The 22,387-nt window shown below is 42.4% G+C and overlaps 1 protein-coding gene across 1 annotated transcript in view; it reads right to left on the bottom strand.

The window, feature by feature from the left end:
* Positions 1 to 22,387, bottom strand: part of LOC124613988 (trithorax group protein osa-like) — a gene marked incomplete at its 5' end in the record, with an annotated part of 283,482 nt that overhangs the window by 250,769 nt on the left and 10,326 nt on the right. The gene's annotated exons all lie outside the window — the stretch shown is intronic.

A 22,387-nucleotide genomic window follows, 5' to 3' on the forward strand; every position in this document is an offset into this window, starting at 1 on the left:
CCTGTCATTGTACTGTATGCCAATTTGCTGTTTGTATCACTCCGTCTTCTTGATGATATTCGCAATTTTAATGGGCCCCAGAGTACTTCTCATTCTCCACCATTGTTGAGCTGGAAATTAGGAAATCTGTGTCCGAGCTCGGAATGATTGGGAAGTGATTTCCAATTCCGGCATTTGCCTCACAACCAAAGGAAAAGTCCCGAAAATCTAGGTCGGTATCGATGGTGACTTGAACACCGCAGTGCTTTACTAAACACGCCTGCCTCTAAACTGACATACCCACCCGCCTTTAGGGGAGCAAAATGTTTTACTTGGGCTTTGAAACACGATGAAGCTTGATATTTTTTACGTATTCGAACTAATACCATTGAAGAAAGTGGCGATAACTGACAGAAAACTGAACGCTGAATCTTTGGCCTTTAAGTCTGACACATCCTCACTTAGCCTGCGAGCCACGTGACTGCTTACTGCAATTGAGTACTTATTCTTACTGAAAATTCGATGAACAGTAGTTGCCAGTAGAACCTGCAGAGAATGTTGGCTCTCGATGTATTGCATTTTGAAATTAAGGACTCCTTCGCTGGACACCCTGTAGCAACTGCCATTCGTGCATTCTTCTAAATACTCAGTAGATGCCATCTACTTACTACAGCGTAAAATGACAGAAACAAAGTATCTGTGGTTAGATTGTTCGACTTCTATTTTATGTGATTAAAGCATCAGACAACTGCAAAAAGAATTTCGCTTCAACCGTCAGTAAGTGCTGGAATTTCCAAGAGATGCTGCCTTATGATTTTGCTCAAGTGCCAACAGGAAAACTCGCTAAGAAACTACACGCTGCCTGAATGTATTTCCTCTTCGGGGAGATCCTCAGAACGACCAAAGCGCCTCCTCCCTGGAACGAGCGATTTCACGGTGTGCCGTCGTCGAAGCTGTTTTCGGACTGGGAAACGCCGGCGCCGCTTGTAAACTTGTTCTCGCTCACTAACGTCCACGAGCGCTCTCAATTACAGCAGCGAGGCGCCTGCCCCCTTCCCTCGGTTCCTCCGTCGTTATTTTTTTTTTGCTTCGTCTTCTGGCAGGGAGTTTTCGAGAAGTCGTCGGCGATACTTACTCGGCAGTGCGCCTCGCTCTGCCAGCGGCCGGGCGATAAATATTTGAACGGCTAATTTATTTGTACAAGTGCGGCGCGCAGGGAGGCTTGCACGGCTACCAGATCGCCTTTTTCGCGTCTTTTTCCGCCTGCCTGTCTCCGCTCCGTCGCAGACGAGGCTCTTTGAGCAGCGGGTCGGAGTCACTTAACGAGACCTATCTACCACCAGCGTCCGCAGGCAGGCGTCTCGCTCGACTGACTGCCCCGCAATTAGTGGCCGTAAACACGCCGCTGCTATCCAGGGGACCGGGAAACAAAGCGGTGAGCCGCCCAAAGACTTTGTTCCGGCATGAGCCGGCCATCATTGCTCCATAGTTTGGGTATTGAAACTCATGACTCTAGAAAAAGTTTCGTAGCTGCCTCTCTGTCAATTATTTCTCATAAAAAATAAAGAATAAGTATATTACAAAGAGAAACTGCGCGATGGGTTTGAAAGTTTCCCTTGTTGGTCACCTAGTTCTCATAACTGCTTGCGCTTAACGACGGTTGTGTGGCTGAAATTCTTTCATAATGTACGAGGGTTGTCCAGAAAGTACGTTCCAATCGGTCGCGAAATGGAAACCACAGTGAAAACCAGAAACGTTTTATTTGAAACAGTTAGGTACCCTTCCACCTGCTTTTCACCATAGTCGCCGCTCCAACTTCGAGTTTTGTCGTAGTGTTGTATCAACTTTCCGATATCCTCGTCATAGAAAGCAGCCGCCTGTGCTTTCTGTCAATTATCTGCATTGGTCTGCAGTTCGTTGTCTGTGGAAAAATTTTGTCTTCATAGCCAGCGGTTCTTGTGAGCAGAGATGAGACTCAGGGGAGCCAATTACGTACTGTGTTGTGGGTGATCAAATACTTCCCACTGGAAACGCTGCAGGAGCGTCTTCATTGCCCCTGCAGTGTGCGGCCGAGAATTGGCATGAAGAAGAAATTGCTCGACAGTTGTGTTATGTGGGCTGCATGAAACAGGCAATACCTCTGACCAGGCCCTCATACTTTCCGGGAGACGCTATTTCCTACATATCACTGTTCACTCAAAACTGAAAAGAGCGACGCGACACGATGGACGGGTATAACTAAAGACACTGGCCAACACATCTGTGCAAAGCTTTACCAGATTTTCCCAGTGGTTTCCATATGGGGCCGTTTTGTGCACTTTGCGTATCTTGAGGAAAAAAGCGCACTCCCTAGTCTGAGTAGATCGTTTTTTCTTTCTTTTGGGTACACAGACTCATTTGCTGATTTAATTACAATTTGTATTTTTCTTGTCGTTTATTAGTGAGCTGCACAGATCAGGATACCTTGGTGCTTCATTCTACAGACAGTCTTCCTTTCATCTGATACCTCTCACAGTACTAGCGTTACAAAAAGTTAGGGACAGTAAAAGTGGTAGATGAGTTTTGCTATTTCGGTAGTAAAATAACTGATAACATGATAGTGCACCTATCCAGACAACATTGCTTGCTCTGAATTTTTAGCGAAAATCAGTACTTTAACGGTGCCTCAGCCTCTACATTTTCTGTTCCTAGAAATAAAAACTTTCAAGAAGCGTCGTTTTACAAGCATATCTCTGCCAGCTACTAATAAAAGATGTGGCACAGGTATCAAGAAGTGTTTCGGGGATTAGAAAATGTGTTGGCACAAATGTATAATATCTAATGGGAACTACTTAGAGGGAAAAAACACGTATCGTGTGGCTGATTAACGAGCAGCAATGCTCTGTCTCTAAACGTATGGCACCTATGGTACCCTCCTGTAGATACACACCAGTTACACGCGACGGGAACGGCTCATCCTGGAAGTTAAAACTAACTGAAAGTTTTTTCATCACTAATTTTGCTAAGCGCTGGTAGAAGACTTTGACAAATATCATGTCATTATACAATTTGTTGAGGGCTAGCTAAAGGCCTTTTCGATTAAAATCCGTACTTTCAGTTGAGATAAATGCTAGGATACTACTTTAAAAAAAATGTCTCGGGGCATTTCTTTTCCGACCTTATCCATTTTGACCTTATACTCCATTTCTAATCTGGTCGTTTATGGGATGTTAAACATTCATATTCCGTCCTTGGGGTGTAGGAAGTTTCAATTTTTCGTGAAAAATCAGTGTTATTGCTGATGCGTGGACGGAACAAGGATAAAGCTTTAGCCATTTGAACGTTGGCCGGAGGACCTATATGTATCCAGAACAAAATACTACTGTGAGTGAACTACCCTCTCCAGGCAGTCGAAAGTAAAGGACCAGATACCCAAAGGAACACCAAGTTTATTTGAATTAAGAGAACAGGAGCTTCCTTCTTGGAAACAAGTTTTAAAACAGTTATGAACAAAATAAACTCTTCTGGTTTGAACACAAAACTGTTTTTCAGGATAAAGGTCTGGATATGGAGAAAACAAAGAGTTCTGAATTAAAGTTCTTGGCCCATTTATTGCAAAACAAAGTCATTAAGGAACTAGTTGCAGTCAGAGCTCACAGTGACAAATTTTCTATGTCCGGTGATCTGAGTTAAAAGACAAGCAACGAAATATTAGAAGTCTGCTGGTCCGTCACCACGCTGGGGCCACGTCTTCTTCTGCAGGACCTCGGAGTGAACTGCTTTCTCAGGACCCGTGCGCCGGTTTAAATACAGCCCTGAGCGTCAGGATACAGGCTGTCTTGCTTTCTGTCTAATGGCCGTGTGAATTTTGGCAGCCCTCGATTGTAAGCTGTAAGAAAGCCGACTGCCCGCGTAACTTGGATGTGATTTGGAATGCAGGCAGAGTAGGCGTAAGAGCACGCTACTGCAGTGAGAAAGAAGATGGTACCTATTTCAGTAGTATGTATTCGTTGTGAAGTACATTTGGAATCTTGATGGTAAATATCAAAATTTCAAAAAGTTGTTCAGCAATTTCACTGCAAAATTTGAACAGCGAACGTGTTTATTTTGATGAATGGTGAAAATTATTATGAAGGGTCACTTGTTAACAACCAGTACCTCCAAATGAGCGGTAATGTTATGAAGTTCTTTCCCAGATATTTGTGACACAGGTTACTTAACCGAGAGTTTGGAAATAATAGTGGCAATCTCGTCTTAAGGTAGGTTGCCATATTGTCTACCGGAGGTGTTAAGGAGTTTCTGAAACCGAATGATGATAGATTATTCGAGATAAATGCAGGAGAAGGTATATGAAAGTTTCCATTAGTCATCTGCCTGTAGATTTCAGTGGTAGTATGCACAATCATTGATCGTGTTGTGCACCTGAATGACAAGTCACCGTTCACTTACGGGAACTATCTGCAAACAATAAGAGATTTAAGTGCAATGAAGACTGAGGATAGGGTCTGGAAAGCAAATCGTCTTGAAACTTACTGTTACGGCCACTTGTAGTGAAAAATTATGCTGGTTTCTCTAGATACAGATGCCATACGTTAAATCCTTAACTTGATGTATTGTGAAATGTTTTAAACGCCCACTGTGAGATGACATCACGTAGTTGAACGTACACTAATCCGAAAGCGATTTAACAAAACCGTTATCGTGTGTTCAGCAATAACTGGACCGAGAAGCAAGGTTATTGTTAAAACAAATGCCAAGAGTCTCAATTCGCAATTTTGGAGGCTATAAAATACTTAAGATTAATGAATTGCCGAAATGTCTACTGTGACTACATTAAACGTTCATGTAGGGAATTAAAATCTCCGAATATGGATAAGTCCAACAGTCTTAACTGGGACTACGATGAACTGTGCGCTTAATATGCCCGTCAGGCGGCACGCGCCCCTGCTTTGCAGAGCGTAATAAAGACTGCTTGCTGAAATTCAGGGACGCAGGGAGAGCGGCCATTATTCGGTGCTGTCCGGCGGTAATTACCGCGCATTATGATTGGACGTCTCTGTCGCCAGCGCTTTGTTCCTTTGTCCGGCCATCCGTAATTACGCGCGCTGCGGCGGTCACGCGCCGCCGTTACCTGCTGCAGCGCACTCAAAGGCGCTGCGGACTGGACCGTCGCATCGCCGCAATTAACGGACGGCGGCCGGCCGAGGCGCGCTGCTCGTCCGCTGCTCACTAGGGATGCCAGGCAGCTCCAAGTTAGGGCGGCGCCTCCACTACCTCGCTCCTTGTGCTTCAGTGGCATCTGCTGTAGAATCTGCATCGACTTTGCTGCATGTTTCCGTCTCAGGAGTATGGAAAAGTAGGGGAATGTGAAATATGCTGTCATACACGAGCCCACTGTCTTTGGAGTTGTGCAACTACGGTGATAGCTCAAGATTTATTCCAAGAGGTTATTATTTCTTTCGAGCTATTTGTTTTTTCGTATGAGTTACAGAACTTTGGAGATAGTGAATGGCTACAAATGGCGGAGAAAGCCCCTTGAAAGTAGGCTGTTTAGGTTTTTATATTGGTAACGCCACGTAGCGCTCTGTATGAAAATCACTGGCTGTGCTGTGTGCAGTCTGTGGCTGGTTAGCATCGTTGTAATATTCGCTATTGTAGTGTTGGGCAGCTGGATGTCAACAGCGCGTAGCGTTGCGCAGTTGGAGGTGAGCCGCCAGCAGTGGTGGATGTGGGGAGAGAGATGGCGGAATTTTGAGAGCGAACGATCTGGACGTGTGTCCATCAGAAAGAGTAAATTTGTAATATTGGATATCGTGGACTTATATATATATATATATATATATATATATATATATATATATATATATATATATATATATATAATGACTTTTGAATACTATTAACGTAAATACATTGTCTGTTCTCTATCAAAATCTTTCATTTGCTAACTATGCCTATCAGTAGTTAGTGCCTTCAGTAGTTAGAATCTTTTATTTAGCTGGCAGTATAACGAAGATTTTTGTGGGTCAGAGATTTTCTCTGCTTCGTGATGACTGGGTGTTGTGTGATGTCCTTAGGTTAGTTGGGTTTAAGTAGTTCTACGTTCTAGGAGACTGATGACCACAGATGTTAAGTCCCATCGTGCTCAGAGCCATTTGAACCATTTCTTTTGAAGATTTTTGTGAGGTAAGTGATTTGTGAAACGTATAGCTTAATGTTAGTCAGGGCCATTCTTTTGTAGGGATTATTGAAAGTCAGATTGCGTTGCGCTAAAAATATTGGCTGTCAGTTTAGTGTTGATCAGAATAGGTAAAGAGCGAAATGTCTGAGTACGTTCAGTTCTGCTCAGCTGTTTGAAAATCGATTAATGTAAGAGGTTTATCAGCACAGTAATTCATTAATTTTTCTCAGGGGACGTTTCACCCTTGCCCGCCCCCCCCCTTTTCCTTGTGACAACCAATATTAGAAAGATTATGTGTGACATGTATACAGTAATTTATTCAGTGATCTACTGGTTGGTCTTGGATAAACAGTACAAGTATGCTGAAGCTAACCCCATCGTGCAGCTAAAGCTTGAAGAGTCACATAAAGTACAATTGTTTCTATTTCGATTTCATTATTTCATATTTTCTGCCATTTGGATAAAAGTAAATGTTTTTATACCATTTTATGACATTTTATACTATTGTTAATGTGAAGATGATCATATTTAATCCAAACTAGTAATCAAATAAATTTTTTAAAAACCTTTAGATCAAAATATGATACAAATTGTGTAGTACCTCAAAGCTCGTTGAGAAGCTTTAAGTACCGGTATATGCTCAGTAAAACTTCAGGCAGGCATTACTGATCTGGGCATATTTATCTATCAGAACGGAAAACCTTGATAACACTAGATGGTACTGCAGTAACATTGTAACTCAGAACATTTTTCTGAAGCTCTAAACTTTGTGAGGACTGCAGTGTGAGGTCCTTTTAATAGTTTCCACAACGAAACACTGTCTCGAAATCTGGCAGAAAATCCAAAGAGAAGCTGGCCATATGTAAAGTACACTAGCGGCAAGAAATAATCAGTACCTTCAATGCGTGGTTACAATGGTAATGTTTTATGCAAGTCTGCAGGCTTTCGTGACCGTTGGTAGCCATAAGAATTTTAACCAGTTTGGGGAGCAAAATAACTGATGATCGCCGAAGTAGAGAGGATGTAAAATGTAGACTGGCAATGGCAAGGAAAGCGTTTCTGAAGAAGAGAAATTTATTAACATCGAGTATTGATTTAAGTGTCAGGAAGTTGTTTCTGAAACTATTTGTATGGAGTGTAGCCATGCATGGAAGTGAAACGTGGACGATAAATAGTTTAGACAAGAAGAGAATAGAAGCTTTTGAAATGTGGTGCTACAGAAGAATGCTGAAGATTACATGGGTAGAAGGACCGGTTGGTAGGATATGTTCTGAGGCATCACGGGATCGCAAATTTAGCATTGCAGGGCAGCGTGGAGGGTAAAAATCGTACAGGGAGACCAAGAAATGAATACACTAAGCAGATTCAGAAGGATGTAGGTTGCAGTAGGTACTGCGAGATGAAGAAGCTTGCACAGGGTAGAGTAGCAAGGAGAGCTGCATCAAACCAGTCTCAGGACTGAAGACCACAACAACAACAATCACTTCTCCAGCACGAACGCGGGAAAACTCCCCTTTATAAGAGAATGCGGCACTGGTCTCTGACAGTGTTCTGGCAGTAGTGGACACCGGAAGATCCTGAGGAAGATCCTAGCACAGGGACGATAATCTTACCGATGACAGTGCCACTGAAGAGGAATTACGAAACATGGACGTCCGAGATATACAGACTGTATACAAACAAGGTTCGTTTCAAAGTATGCTGATACAATAGCCCTATACTTAGCAATTACACTGATCAGCCAGAGCATTGTGACCAACATCCTACTATCTATATAAACCCGTTTGTGCCTATTTGGTACTGTATGTACGCAACTCATATGAATAATACTGCATGTAGGTGAAAACAAACTCAGAAACCTAACAAATTTACCAATGTTGTACTACTTCTTTGCTTACTCACCCGTAATCATGGTATTACACTCATCTACAGGAAATTAGATGTCAATTATTAGGTTTATTAGAATTAATGAGCAGCAGTGTCAATATCTTTACGAATGAGGACATCCTTGGTTGACATTACTTGAGTTAACTTTTCTGGAAACAAAAGCAGATTCTGTTAAAAGTCAAACGCCTGTAGGCGTGGGTTGTTGAAGAAACACAACCGTCAGAAGAAATTTGAAAAAAAAAACTAAGTTATTTATGAATTACAATTATGAGAACTTGCATCCAAGTTATGGAAACTGCGTTGAACAAGAATAGAAAATTTGGTGTACATAATTCTTTTCTAGACACACATTTAACCCTGGTTGGTGCTATTAAGTTTGAGACAGTATTACTCGATGTATCTCAAGCTGGTATCGTCTGCCGGTGCGAATCATGTTGGGCTCGCGCTCTAGTGCTGAGGCCGGCAGCTCTCGGCCTCCCCTTCGGCTGCCATAGCGACCTCTGCCGACCCGACCCGACCTGCCCCGACCCTCTTAACGAGCGGCCGGTGTTCTCACCTGCAAACAGCCCGGCGCCTCGCCGCCCACGGCCTCCCTGCTTAATTGACTGCTGCTAGCTGGGGGCACTCACCTTGTTCCACCCTCTGTAAACGTTCCTCAGCCACCCGAACAACAAAGCTAGCTCCTCACCTGATTAAACGGAACCTTCTGCTCAGAATAATATTTATTTATTATTTATTCCAAACACGCCCGTCAGAGTGTCTCAAAATCTTCTATCCCTTGATATTCACTCAAACACGTTTAAATCGGGAAAGCTCATAAGATAGTGCATTCCTTGATGATAATTGCTTCTTACACTTCACTGAAAATTTTTTTGCATAAAAACAGAGTATCAGTTCTAGTTAACAATGATTTTTTTTTCTAGCTATATCTTTAAATACGTTTCATTCCCTTCCCCGGTGGGTGGAAAAGGCTGCTCAATAACCAACTAATTAAAGGGCCTTTTTTTTTAGATTTCATTATCACGGAAAGCAAACGATGTTTTCGCAAATTTAAATTGTGGCGTTATCTTATTTTAAGAAGGCATCCATGAATCAGGCAACAACATCTGTGACGCCGCGATGTACTTGATGGACTTAAACGTTCACGTAATCCTTTCCTCTGTAAGTTCTTGGAAAGTAAGAATAAGATATTCCTTCCTGGAATTTTAATCTGCACCATCACTGTGTCACTTACGGGATTCATTACTGGAAGTGGGCTGTATGATTCTTACGCTTCTATGGGGGTTTGGAGAACTTAAATCGGTCTCCTCACAGGAAATCTAGAAAACTAATACCAAAGGGGCAATAGTTGGTAAGTGAAGAATAATACATGTGTAAATATGGAAAACGTTTTTAGTAACGCATGCGGTGATGGAAGGGGGTGGCGGGGGGAGAAGGGGATGGCCTGCTACGGAGATCTCAACAATTAAGTAGTATTGCATGGTTCTTATGTTTTTTTTTTTTGAAGCTGGCCTCCATAAACTAAAATCATACCTGTAAGGTCGTTCAATCGAGATTAAAGCCGATTTCTTCTCATAATTGATATAGGTGTTTTACCACCAATGAAGGGGAAAGTCCTGATGATATTCAATTTGGAACCATTAAATAAGAATTTGTGTAACGCACGGATTATTTTATTGCTTAAACCTTTCATGCGGCTTCGATGAATTTTGTAAGATAAATGTGGCAAAGGTTTCCGTTTCGGTATCGATCTTGATCTTTCATCTATTCCGGTTGCTGCCCAAAAAGGGCAGCTGTGTTCTCCCGGTGAGTCGCAATTCTGCTGATTTTTATTTCCAGCAGTGCAAGAGCCGGGGTGAACAATTTACTTTGATCAGCTTCGGGTGGCGCCTTTCAAAGAACAGGATTAACATCTTAGGGGTCTCCCGGCTGGCGCGCTCTTCTCGGCTGCCGGCGCTCTCTTTCCACAATACAAGTTGGCAGAAAAGGGTTGAAGCACTTTATTACGCCCCTCGGCGCGCGCAGGGCCCGTCCCGAGTAATTGATGTGAGAGGTTGGGGGCGGCACTGATCTGTGTCGCCCCTGACGGATCGCCCTCCCAGGGCCTCCGCCTCCGCCGCTGCTGATACGGCCTTCCGCCACCGCACGTCCCGTCACCGCCGCCGGCCGCAGATAAGGCGCCAGCCCCTCAGCGCAGATAATGCTCCGCTAAAGACTTAACCCGCTAGAGCCCGACGGCGTCCTGCCAACCATTTCTTTTTCCCTCTTCTTTTTCCTTCCTTCCTCCCCTGACGACGGGAAAAGCATTGGTATCCATTTCGTACCACTTATCCCACCCTTCCGACACCAATGTTAAGGTGGGAGGTACGCAAGACACCACGTGGAGAGAAGAAAACTCTCGCATTCCCTCGTAGGCTTATTTCACTTTTAAAAGAGACTTTTAAATACATACATATTTTTACTTCTTTGTGTAAGAGAGAAAGTATTAATAAGTATAATGGAACATAAAGAAAAACTGAAAGGTCACGACAGAGGTTCTCAGACATGGCTAAGAAAAATCAATCACCGGAAGCTGCCGATCAAGATGTTCCAATTGAAACCGTAGCGCCATCATAAAACCATCACTGTAGAGGTCGTCTATGCTAGGCCATTACACAACGAAGAAAACGTAGTAAATTTGTGGACCTGAAACCGATGATAGGAAAAATCTACAGGAAGGATATGAAAGGAGCACTAATAATATTTTGAAGAAAAAATATGCAGCAACAGTGTAGTTTACTTCTGCGGTATTTTGATGTAAGCTGGATAATCAGTGTAATGTTACAAATAGTAACAGGAAATCTAGAAGGGATTATACTTGGAATTAAATCAAACTGCTGAATAATGTGCCGCCACTGTCGTTCGTTTTGACTACATGGACTATCAGAACTTGACTGCTTTCTCGTATTTGCTATGAGAAATAGAAAATACGGTGTAAAATGACTGAAAAAAATACCTATGCGTGTAAGAAAACTTTAGGTATCACGTTTACTTTTGAAATATTATGCCTGTCGTGTTTCAAGCATTTAGTATTGTCCGAAAGAACAGATACCCTCTTCATATATATATATAAGGCTCACCGGTCATTTGACCATCTTCTTCTGCGCGGATGCACAAACAGTGCCCGAACTCTTCTCTTGCGGGATTCGGCAAAAAAGCCGCGAGTGATTAGTATAATGGGAAAGGGCACTATGAATAAAGTGCGGGACAATAAGTTGGGAATGTGGGTCTCACGGGAGGCGTGCCAGAGATAAGTCCGTGCAGTCGCACATCCTCTGTGTCCTCGGCGACTCAGATGGATAGAGCGTCTGCCATGTAAGCAGGAGATCCCGCGTTCGAGTCCCGGTCGGGGCACACATTTTCAACATGTCCCCCTTGACTTATATCAACGCCTGTATGCAGCTAGGGGTATTCATTTCATTGTAATTTCGTTCTAAGGAGCTGCATGGTCACCGATGGTATCTGTTCTTTCGGACATGTCCGAACCATCTTCATATACATTAATTCCAGTCTGAGAAAAGTTTTCTGTCTCCTTGGGAAAGTATACTCATAGCCTCTGCATTGAAGTATGTGTCTGCAAATGTCTGCTGGTCATATCATTGAGATAGTAAAGTATTCCACTAGCACATCCTGCTAACATTACCTTGTAAGTCGAATAGGGAAAAGCTTCTGTCCACAAACCACCACAGTTTTAGAAAGCATCACTCGTGCGAAACTCAGTTTACCCTTTTCTCACGTGATATCCTGCGAACTATGATCGAAGGGCAACAGGTGGATTCCATATTTCGAGGTTTCCGTAAAGAATTTGACACGGTACCACACTGCCGACTGTTAATGAAGGTACAAGCATATTGATTAGCTTTCCAGATATGTGTATAGCTGGAAGACTTCTTAGTTAATAGAACCCAGTATGCTATCGTCGACGGCGGCCAGCGTTCATCAGAGACCAGGATGTCGTCAAGAGAGTGCCAGGGGTGTTATTTTCCATCTACATAAATGATTTGGCGGTCAGGGTAAGCAGCAGTCTGCGGTTGTTTGCTGATGGTGCTGTGGTAAATGGGAAGATGCGGTCGTCGAGTGACTGTATGGGGGTAGAAGATGAGTTAGACAAAAATTTCTAGTTAGTATGATGAAAGGGAGCTAGTTCTCAATGTAAAAAAATGTAAATTAATGAATATGAGTAGGAAAAGCAGACTCATAGTATTCGAGTACAGCATTAGTGGTGTGCTACTTGACACAGAGCAATATAAAAGTGAATTGTGTGAAAAGGATTGTAGTAGAATGGTCTACTTTGGCTTACTGGGAGAATTTTAGCAAAGTGTGCTTCATCTGTAAAGGTGACCTCATATAGGATACTAGTGCGACCATTGGTGAGTACCGTTCGAGTGTTTAGGATCCGCACCTGATTGAATTAATGAAGACATCGAAGCAATTCAGAGATGGGCTGCTAGATTCGTTACTGGTAGGTTCGAACAAAGCGCAAGTATTGCGGATACGCTTCGTTAACTCAAATAGGAATCATTGGAGGGAAGGCGACGTTCTTTTCGAGGAATACTATTAAGAAAATTTAGAGATTCTGCATTTGAGGCTGACTGCAGAACAGTTTCACTGTCGCCAACGTACGTTTCGCCTAAGGACCACAAAGATATGATTAGAGAGATTGGAGCTCATACAGAATATGAACAGTAATTGTTCCCTCGCTCTGTTAACGAGTTGAACAGCAAGGAAAATGATTAATAGTGGTTCAGTGTACCCTCCATCACGCACCGTACAGTTGCTTGCGGAGTATATATGTAGATCTAGATGTAGATGTAGAAATATTTTCTTTGGAGTCCAACAATCCATTCTGGCAATGCTGCTCTGCAAATATCAGTTTCTGATGACTCGAAGGGCCGGCCGAAGTGGCCGCGCGGTTCTGGCGCTGCAGTCTGGAACCGCGAGACCGCTACGGTCGCAGGTTCGAATCCTGCCTCGGGCATGGATGTGTGTGATGTCCTTAGGTTAGTTAGGTTTAACTAGTTCTAAGTTCTAGGGGACTAATGACCTCAGCAGTTGAGTCCCATAGTGCTCAGAGCCATTTGAACCATTTTTTTTGACTCGAAGGTATTTGCTTCGATCACATTTTCTTCCACTTTAATAAGACGTCTTAGAGATGGAAATGAAAAAATGAATAGTAGAGAACATGAAAAGCTGTTTGTTGGGCTTTCTAGTTTGCTAGTGTTATGACTAGGCTGCGCAACAAAGTGGTCAGGTTGTAGTAAGATGCTGATCCCCACCATTGATGGTCAAAAATCATCTTTTCTGAAACTACTGCAGACACTGACTTACGTGCTGGAGGGAGCAGTGGAGAGGTTAACCTGCAGAGAAAGCGGCGCTTGGAATGGCGCTTACAAAGCACATTTTACCCGGCGCATTGATTGCATTTATGCAAGGAGGTATTAGTTTGTGCCAGGCCCAATCCCTGACGCTTGGCGCGACATCTGTTGATAGTTCGCCAATACTAGGCTTGAGCTCTTTGTAGATAATTACAATAAAGTTATTTACTCACTTTCTATAGCTCGATAACGACTAACTTTTCTGCTGTGCACTACAACTGCACTCCTCAAAGTGTATTAATATTTTTAGTCGCTGTAATGTTGAAGAAAAATTTATGAATTATGCTCCTAAATAGTTAGCTAAAATCGAATTATTTGTCTTGCAATGGTATAGTTTGATTAAATTCTGTGAGCGTTGTCCCTTACCGTCAGACCGAGTAATAATTCTAATTTGGTTTTAGTGCGATTTGTAGTAGGAATTTATTATAATAGAAGATAACTTATTTACTATGTTACTAGCTAGTAAGTTTTGGAAAAGTACTTCAAATGTTTGTAGTTTGTAGGCCTTATTATTTATAAAACCATTCACCATCATTGTTCGTTCCTGGTCGATGCAGGTACAAATTCTATCACTCGTTTTGGCCCACGGTATAAATCAAATTTGACAGACTGGTCTCAGTTTGATTGTAATGAAGAAGCAAGGACATCAGAATGTACTTCATATTTGCTACGTATCTGAATTTGTAAATGATGCGGGTAAAAGAGGCTAACTGCATTTGAAATGCTATTATTTCTGCTCGTGGTGTCGTTCTACGCGTAATAATCAAATGGAACATGAGCTACCGTGTTTTCTCAAGCCCATTCTTGACAAAATAAGGAAAACATACATAACGGATATTAAGCAATTAGATTATCGGGTAAGTGAGATGAGCGAATTAAATGTGTGTGGAAGATTACTGCAAAGAAGAAAATACCAACATCCTTGCAATGGAGAACAACTGAAAGGATTATACGATACTGAAATGCCTGTGTTATTCCACATTACGGTCTTCCTTCGGACATGCGAGCACTTCCGGAGGAACAGGCACTGCGGCGACTGCAGCTCTTATGAAACACATGAAATATATTCGCAGTTGCAAATATGGACAACCATTGTTACACGCTTGACAGGGATGAACATCGACTGCTGTGTGGATCTTCTGCAGAGGTGTGGCAGATGATTCAGGAAATACTTGCCTTTATTTTACGTATGTCCCCCGCCTTCCCATTGCACCGAAGACGCGTCTATTCCCAGATGAGACTTATTTCCAACGTACGAAGACCAACACGGTTAACTAGATAAAAGGCTATCGAGCTGTTACTTGTTTCATGAAGGAGAGGAGAGTATTATTGATGTTTGAGCATTCCTGCAACATCGCTTTACCTTCCTCACTCACAATCCGCGTTATCGTCAATACCATGCTAACTTTTTGGGTAGTGCCTTTTTCGACCGCCCCCTCTCCCATTTTTGTTTTGTTCCTTACTGGTGCTAATTGCACATCATTAATTTTCGCCTGTAGGGCATCCTATTTGATCTTAATTGTTTTTTATTTTGGGAATGATAAAAAAGTGGTAAGGCGATCGCTCGCAATAAGCGGGAAATCCGGGTTCGAGTCCCGGCCTGGCCCAAATTTTCATTGTAATCATTCCATTATAGCTGAAGCCTGTCCATATTTGCATCTGCGAACACATTTCATTTGTTTCATGAAAGGACTGGCGCAAAACGGTGCTAACCCTGAATTTAAAAAGATTAGTTCGAGCGCATTGTCAGTTCGCCCCACGTCGTGTTCAGAAATATTTCCTTGTATGTTGCTAGCAAGATGTATCTACTACATAATTTCTTTTGTCTAAGTGGATTTAAATTATTTTCTTTGAATTTGACCAAACATATAATATGTAATATCTCAAAATACGGTCTTGTGGGTTAGCACTTTCTTCCCCCGACCCCTTCAGAGTCAGTTGTCATTTGAACTCTTCATTCACTTTCCTATTGTCACTCGAGGATCATCACAACATATCGGGCGCTCTGTTTATTTCTAAAGGCAAACTGTTCTTCTAATGCTACAATTCTTACTTGATCTCAGTATTAAATTTGACAGAATTTTCGAAGTATGTGATAAAATGCTAAGATATCTATATGATCTCATATTGTCGCTGACACTTACTTTTAATGTATGAATGAAAGTACAGTTATCAACTTTTTCAAACCTAGTTTGTTCGCCACACCTGTAACTCCCCATTCCACAGCTAGAAGCAGACCTACAGACACTCTTGTTAATACAAGATGTGTTTCTGAACCGAATTTGATGAGCAGCTACCTTAAACTTGTTCATAAAATGCAATCTCTTGAATTGTGGTTCAAATGGTTCCAATGGATTTGAACACTATGGGACTTAACAGCGGAGGTCATCAGTCCCCTAGAACTTAGAATTACTTAAACCTAACTAACCTAAGGACATCACACACATCCATGCCCGAGGCAGGATTCGAACCTGCGACCATAGCGGTCGCGCGGTTCCAGACTGAAGCGCCTAGAACCGCTCGGCCACCACGGCCGGCTCTTCTTTTCTGTCTGTATCAGTCTTCATTTACTTTATCCACTAGTGTATCTTTATCCTCACATTTTGACCATGAAAGCAGTTTTTCGAAATACTCCCGTGCGGTTCTAGGCGCTACAGTCTGGAGCCGAGCGACCGCTACGGTCGTAGGTTCGAATCCTGCCTCGGGCATGGATGTGTGTGATGTCCTTAGGTTAGTTAGGTTTAATTAGTTCTAAGTTCTAGGCGACTGATGACCTCAGAAGTTAAGTCGCTTAGTACTCAGAGCCATTTGAACCATTTTCGAAATACTCTTTCCATTCATTCATACTGAAGAACTATCTATTTACATTTCTGCATGGTAAGGTGACGTTTGTATGTGGCCAATGAAATCACAATTACCAACATTACATCTACAATTCCCAAAGACTTAATACGGTGAAATTACGTAGTTCCCTATTCTGTTTCGAGAAGCACAGAATTGTCGCGATGGTGCATTCAGAAACTATGTAAAATACGGACTGCGGTTACTGGGAAAAGGTTTCAAGTGGGAGTTATGAGATTAACGACTTGTTGTAGTGCGCGATCTCTTTGCTTCAAGTAAGGTAGACTATAACGGCGTCAGTGATGACGGAGAAGAACGGGGGGAGGATAGGTTCTGAAATACTCAGACCAAAGAACTACTTCAAACATTCATTGGAAACTGCTTTAAAAACTAGGCAACGAAACATGAATGGGAAATATGCACCTTGGGCATTCCTATGATCGACTTCACAAGCGTCAAGGTCTTCTTTTGTTGGACTTCACTTTCGTTCTTCGCTGTAACATTTTGTCACATATCATATCTGTGCCTGTCGAGATGAGGGTTCAGAGTAATAATTATTTGGACTGTGGTTGAGGCAGAGATTTTTTTCAATTTTGGGTCTGGCCCGATAGACGGTCGCAAAGTGCAGTCACGATTTTGGCTGTCTGACTGGAGTTTCAGTGAGCCCCCCGTGTTAGTAATTTACATTTTATCACTACCCTGGAGCTGGTGGTTTAGTTTTCTCCATTCTACGTAGAGTGTGCTGTAGGTCGTAGAGTCTTTCCGTTGACTTCAAATATTCTTCGAGTACGATTATTTTCATAGCAGGATAGGCAACCATCGTTAATCGTGGCTGTGTCGAGAGGAAATCTAGATCTGCTCATAAACATTTCCCTATGAATTTGTGTTGCCATACATCGCACGATTTGTATCACGCTCCGCACAGCGCTAAGAGTGCAGTGATTTCCGCTGCTGTAGTGAGTGAAACACTGTGCGGCCCTACATTTATGGCGAGTAGAAGGAACGTTCCAGTGTTACGGCTGGCTACTGTACGACAGCGACACGATGGATTTACGAGGGTCGTCCGTTAAATAATACCTTGTCATTTTTTTTTCAGAACATTTTTATTCTTAAGAGTTGGAATTTGTTGACAAAATCAGTCAGCATTTTTGTTACATTTATTATTTTTCCACATAGCCTCCGTCACGTTCTAAGACTTACACCAGCATCTTGTATGAGCGTGTATTTTCTGTTGCTAAAATTTATCATCTTAAGCTCGAAGGCATGTTTTCGCTGCATGAGATACACTCATACCGTCTTAAAAGTGTGTCCACGTAGTGAATCCTTAAGTGGCCCAGTCAGATGGCTTCAAAGGGAGCCAGCTCTGGGCTGTAGGGTGAAAGAGGCAATGATTTCCAGCCCAGATTGTCGATGTGTTGCCGGATTCTGAGACTTGTTTGTGGCCGTGTATAGTCTTGTTGGACCAAGATTTCTTTTGGGTTCCTGTCAGACCGCACACTTCAGTTATTGAGTGTAATAGCGTTTTCGCATATGCCTCTGATTTAATTGATGGACCCTTATGGAAACAGATTGCCCAGGCAGGTTTCGTTCCCGTAACGATCCATGACAGAAAATCCTGCCGATAGGCCTCAAACTGCTCTAGTAAATGAGACAAAATGGCTTTCCTTTGAATCTTGTAGACTGTTGTGATCATTCGTGGAAACCATCTTGAACGCACATTTGAAGATACTATTGTCTCAATCACTGCACACTTCTAATGTTGAGCTATAGCTGTACAGCCAGTTGTCGAGCTGTGATGCGCTGTTCTGCACGAAATAAAGTATCCACGCCGTTCATCATGTCGAAAGCAATGTGTATGACAGGACGTTCCGAAAGTGGTTGATCACGGAACTCAGTTCCTGCACTTCTTGACGATTTAACTCTCTTTTCCCATCCACCAGCAGTACTCCTGTCAACTGCGTGATTTCAATACACTCCACATAAGCGTTTGAATATGTTTACCACTGTTACTTTTTACCTAAAGAAGAATACAGTTGTAGCACGTAGCTTGTAATGGGTGCCTCGTCGAAGTTTCGTATGTGTTCAGAAGAAACATCAGATCTGACATACCTAAAAGGATGTTTCCGTATTCATATTAAAGACTGTAAAAAATATGGGAAGCTATTTATTGAAAGACCCTCAAATACATATATAATGCATGACAAAAAAAGGAGCACCTAGATGTGGAGGAGGAAACAAAATGAAACTTCATGGATTGAGAGGGTATGTGGTATTATTGCAGTAACAATAAAATCGGGTCAAATTTACAAACAACCTAGCAGTAAAAGCCCACTTACCAGTATCATGTTTCATCTCTTCTGGCCTGGATTTATGCACTGATTTGGTTGGGAAGTGTTATGAAGCAGTTGTATCCTCTGAGGAGTTGAGCCAAGCCGGCCAACAACTCTTGTAACAGGTCCTTGATAATCCAGATCCTGGGAATGGGACGGATTTGATGTCAGAGCTGGCCCATATGACTGCCCTGTATGAGGAATATAGGCAGTCATTTTTCCCTCGTTCTGTTTGGGAGTGGAACAAGGAGAGAAGATGCTAGTTGTAGTACGAGGTACCCTCCGCCACGCACCGTATGGTGGATTGCGGAGTATGTATGTACATGTAGATATAGATGTAGAGCGTATGTTCTATTGGAGACATATCTGGGATCTAGTTGGCCAGTGGAGTACCTCAAAATCACGTAGACGTTTCATTGACACATGTTCCGTATATGGACGAACATTGTCCTGTTAAAAAAAAAAAAAAAAAAAGCGCCATGATACTGTCGAATGAGAGGTAGCACGAGAGGACGCAGCATATACGGGACGTACTGACCATTGTGATGTCAGAGTTCCCTCAGATACTAGCATTCTTGGCATAACGTCAAACCTGATGGCTCCCCATAGCACGACGCCAATGTGCTCCTCCAAAACATTGGAAGAATGGACTTCTCCCCAGGCCCCGCCATATTTGACGGCGATGGTTATGCAGAATAGTGCAGAACCGCAATTCATTGATGAATACAGCACGACATCATTCATCACGTCCATGCTTCCCAGTCACGTCATCAGTCCAGATGCAACCGTGTGTGTTGAGGCGTTTGACGTCAGCGTACACATGGCTCGGTAATTTTTTGTTCGGCTGCTGCTTGTTCCGATCAGTGGTGCGAAAGAAGACTGTTGCAGTGAGTCGGTTACTTGTTGTCGTATGCCAGGAGCAGATGTCAAGGGATCACGACGTGCTTGGCGCGCAATACGCCGCTCCTCCCATGTGGTGGTGAGACGTAGTCTATCGGAACCTTGACGACGAGTATGCCTGACTTCACGTCCCCATGCAAAACTGCATGTGGTCGTTTTCAGACCCAAATTCTCCACAAATCTAGATGTTCCAGGACTGACCAGCTGGTGAAACGCAGACGCATAGTGGACAACATTGTCCCAGTAGCAAATGAAAATAGTTCCAATCCTCCAGTTGGAACAATGTTTTCGTGAGTTTTTCTCTAACCATCAGGCGAATGCTGGAATAGATAATTCCATCCCAAAAATTCCCATTTGTGGTTTCCTCTGTTCCACTCCCACCCTGTTGGGATATTTTGACTCTTCAGTCTTCAGACTGGTTTGATGCGGCCTGCCTCGAATTCCACTCCTGTGCTAACCTCTTCATCTCGGAGTAGCACTTCCATCCTGCGTCTTCAATTACTTGCTGGATGTATCCCAATCTCTGTCTTCCGCTACAGTTTTTACCCTCTACAATTTTTATCTTCTGCAGCTCCCTGTTGTACCATAGAAATTATTCCCTGATGTCTTAACTAATGTCCTACCAACCTATCCCTGTCCTACCAACGTGTCGCTTCTTCTTGTCAGTGTTTTTTATATCTTCCTTTCTCCGTCGATTTTGCTGAGAACCTTCTCATTCTTTACCTTATCAGTTCACCTAATTTTCAACATTCTTCAGAAGCACCATATCTCAAATTCTTCAATCCTCTTCTTTTCCGGTTGTCCCACTGTCCATGTTTCACTGCCATACAGTGCCGTGTTCCAAACGTACATTCTCAGAAATTTCTTCCTCAAGTTAAGACCCATCTTTGATATCAGTTGACCTCTTTTAGCCAGGAATGCCCTTTTCGTCAGTGCTGTTCTGCTTTTTATGTCATCCTTGCTCCGTCTGTCGTGAATACTTTTGCTGCTTAGGTAGCAGAACTTCTTAAGTTCATATACTTCGTGATCACCAGTCCTCATGTTTAGTCTCTCGCAATTCTCATGTTTGCTACTTATTACTCTGTCTTTCTTCCATTTACACTCAGTCCATATTTTGTACTCATTAGACTGTTCATCCAGCACATTCTTCTTCACTTTCACTGACGATAGAAATCTTATCGGCCAATCTTATATTGATAGCCTTTCACCTTTAGTTTTAATTCCAATCTTGAACCTTACTTTTATTTCTGTCATTGCTTTTTCGATGTAAAGATTGAACAGCAGGGGCGAAAGACTATATTCCTGTCCGACGCCCTTCTTAATCTGAGCACTTTGTTGTTGGTCTCCCATTCTTAGTGTGCTTACTTGGTTCTTATAGATATTGTGTATTAACCGTTCCTCCCAGTAGCTTACCCCTATTTCTCAGAATGTTGGGTATCTTGTCTAACGCATTTTCCAGGTCAACAAATCGATGAATACGTCTTGATTTTTAGTCTTGCTTCCATTATCAACCAAAATGTGAGAATTGCCTCTCTGGTGCCTTTACCTTTTCTAAAGCCAAACTGATCGTTATCTAACACATTCTTAGTTCTCTTATTCATTTTTCTGTGAATTATTCTTTTTAGAAACTCTGATACGTGAGCTGTTAAACTGCTTGTGCGGTAACGTACGCACTTGTCGGCTCTGGAAATTTTCGGAACTATGTAGATAAAGATTTTTCCGAAAGTCAGATGGTATATCGCGAGACCCATACATTCTACACACCAACCTTTTCAAAGAAACCATCCTGGCACTAGCCTGGAGTGATTAGGGAAACCACGGAAAAGCTACATCTGGGTGTCCGGACGTGGGTTTGAACCGTCGTCGTTTAAATTCAGATTCTAATATTGAATCTCCTATCTCTTCTGTACCGTCTCTTGTTTCTTCTTCCATCGCGTCATCAGACAATACCTCCCCTCTTAGAGGCATCCAGTGTATTGTTTTCACCTATCCGCTCTCTTCTCTGTATTTAGCAGTGAAATTTCCAATGCTTTTAGTTTCACCGAAAGTTGTTTTCTTATATACTGAGTCAGTCATCCTGACCGTCATTCTTTTCCGATGTCTTCACAGTTTTCATGCAGCCATTTCGCCTCAGCTTCCTTGCACTTCCTATTCATTTCATTCCTAAGAACTTGTGTTCCTGTATTCCTTTGATGATTTTTGCACTTTCTCCATTCATCGATCAACTGAAGTATTTCTTCTGTTGCCCATGGTTTCATTGCAATTGCGTTCTTTGTACCGACGATTTTCTTTCGAGTTTCTGTGATCATCCTTTTTAGAGATGTCCGTTCCTCTTCGACCAAACTGCCTACTGAGCTATTTCTTATCATGGTGTCTATTGCCTCAGAGAAATTCAAAAACAAGTACCTCTTCATTCCTCAGTACTTGCGAATCCCACATTGATTCTTCCTGACTTGTCTCTTAAACTTCAGCCTACTCTTCATTAATACTAGATTAAGGTCTGAGCCTATATCTATTCCTTGGAACGCCTTCCAATCCAGTATCTAATTTCGAAATCTCCGCCTGACCATGATGTAAGCTAACTTTTCCAAGTATACCTGCTTTTCTTGTGATTTCTGAACAGAGTATTCGCTATAACTAGGTGAATTTTATTGCATAGCTCAATTAGTCTTGCTCCTCTCTTATTCCTACTACGAAGCCAATTTTCTTCTGTAACTTTTTCTTCTGTTCCTTCCCCTACAACCGCATTCGAATCCCTCATGATTATTAGATTTTCGTCTCCCTTTACGTACTGATTTACCCGTTCAGTAACATCATGTACTTTATCTTCTTCATCTTCGGCTTGCGACATCGGTATGTATACCTGAGCTATCGTT

This window comes from Schistocerca americana, chromosome 1 (assembly GCF_021461395.2).
Source record: "Schistocerca americana isolate TAMUIC-IGC-003095 chromosome 1, iqSchAmer2.1, whole genome shotgun sequence".
NCBI classification, from domain to species: domain Eukaryota; kingdom Metazoa; phylum Arthropoda; class Insecta; order Orthoptera; family Acrididae; genus Schistocerca; species Schistocerca americana.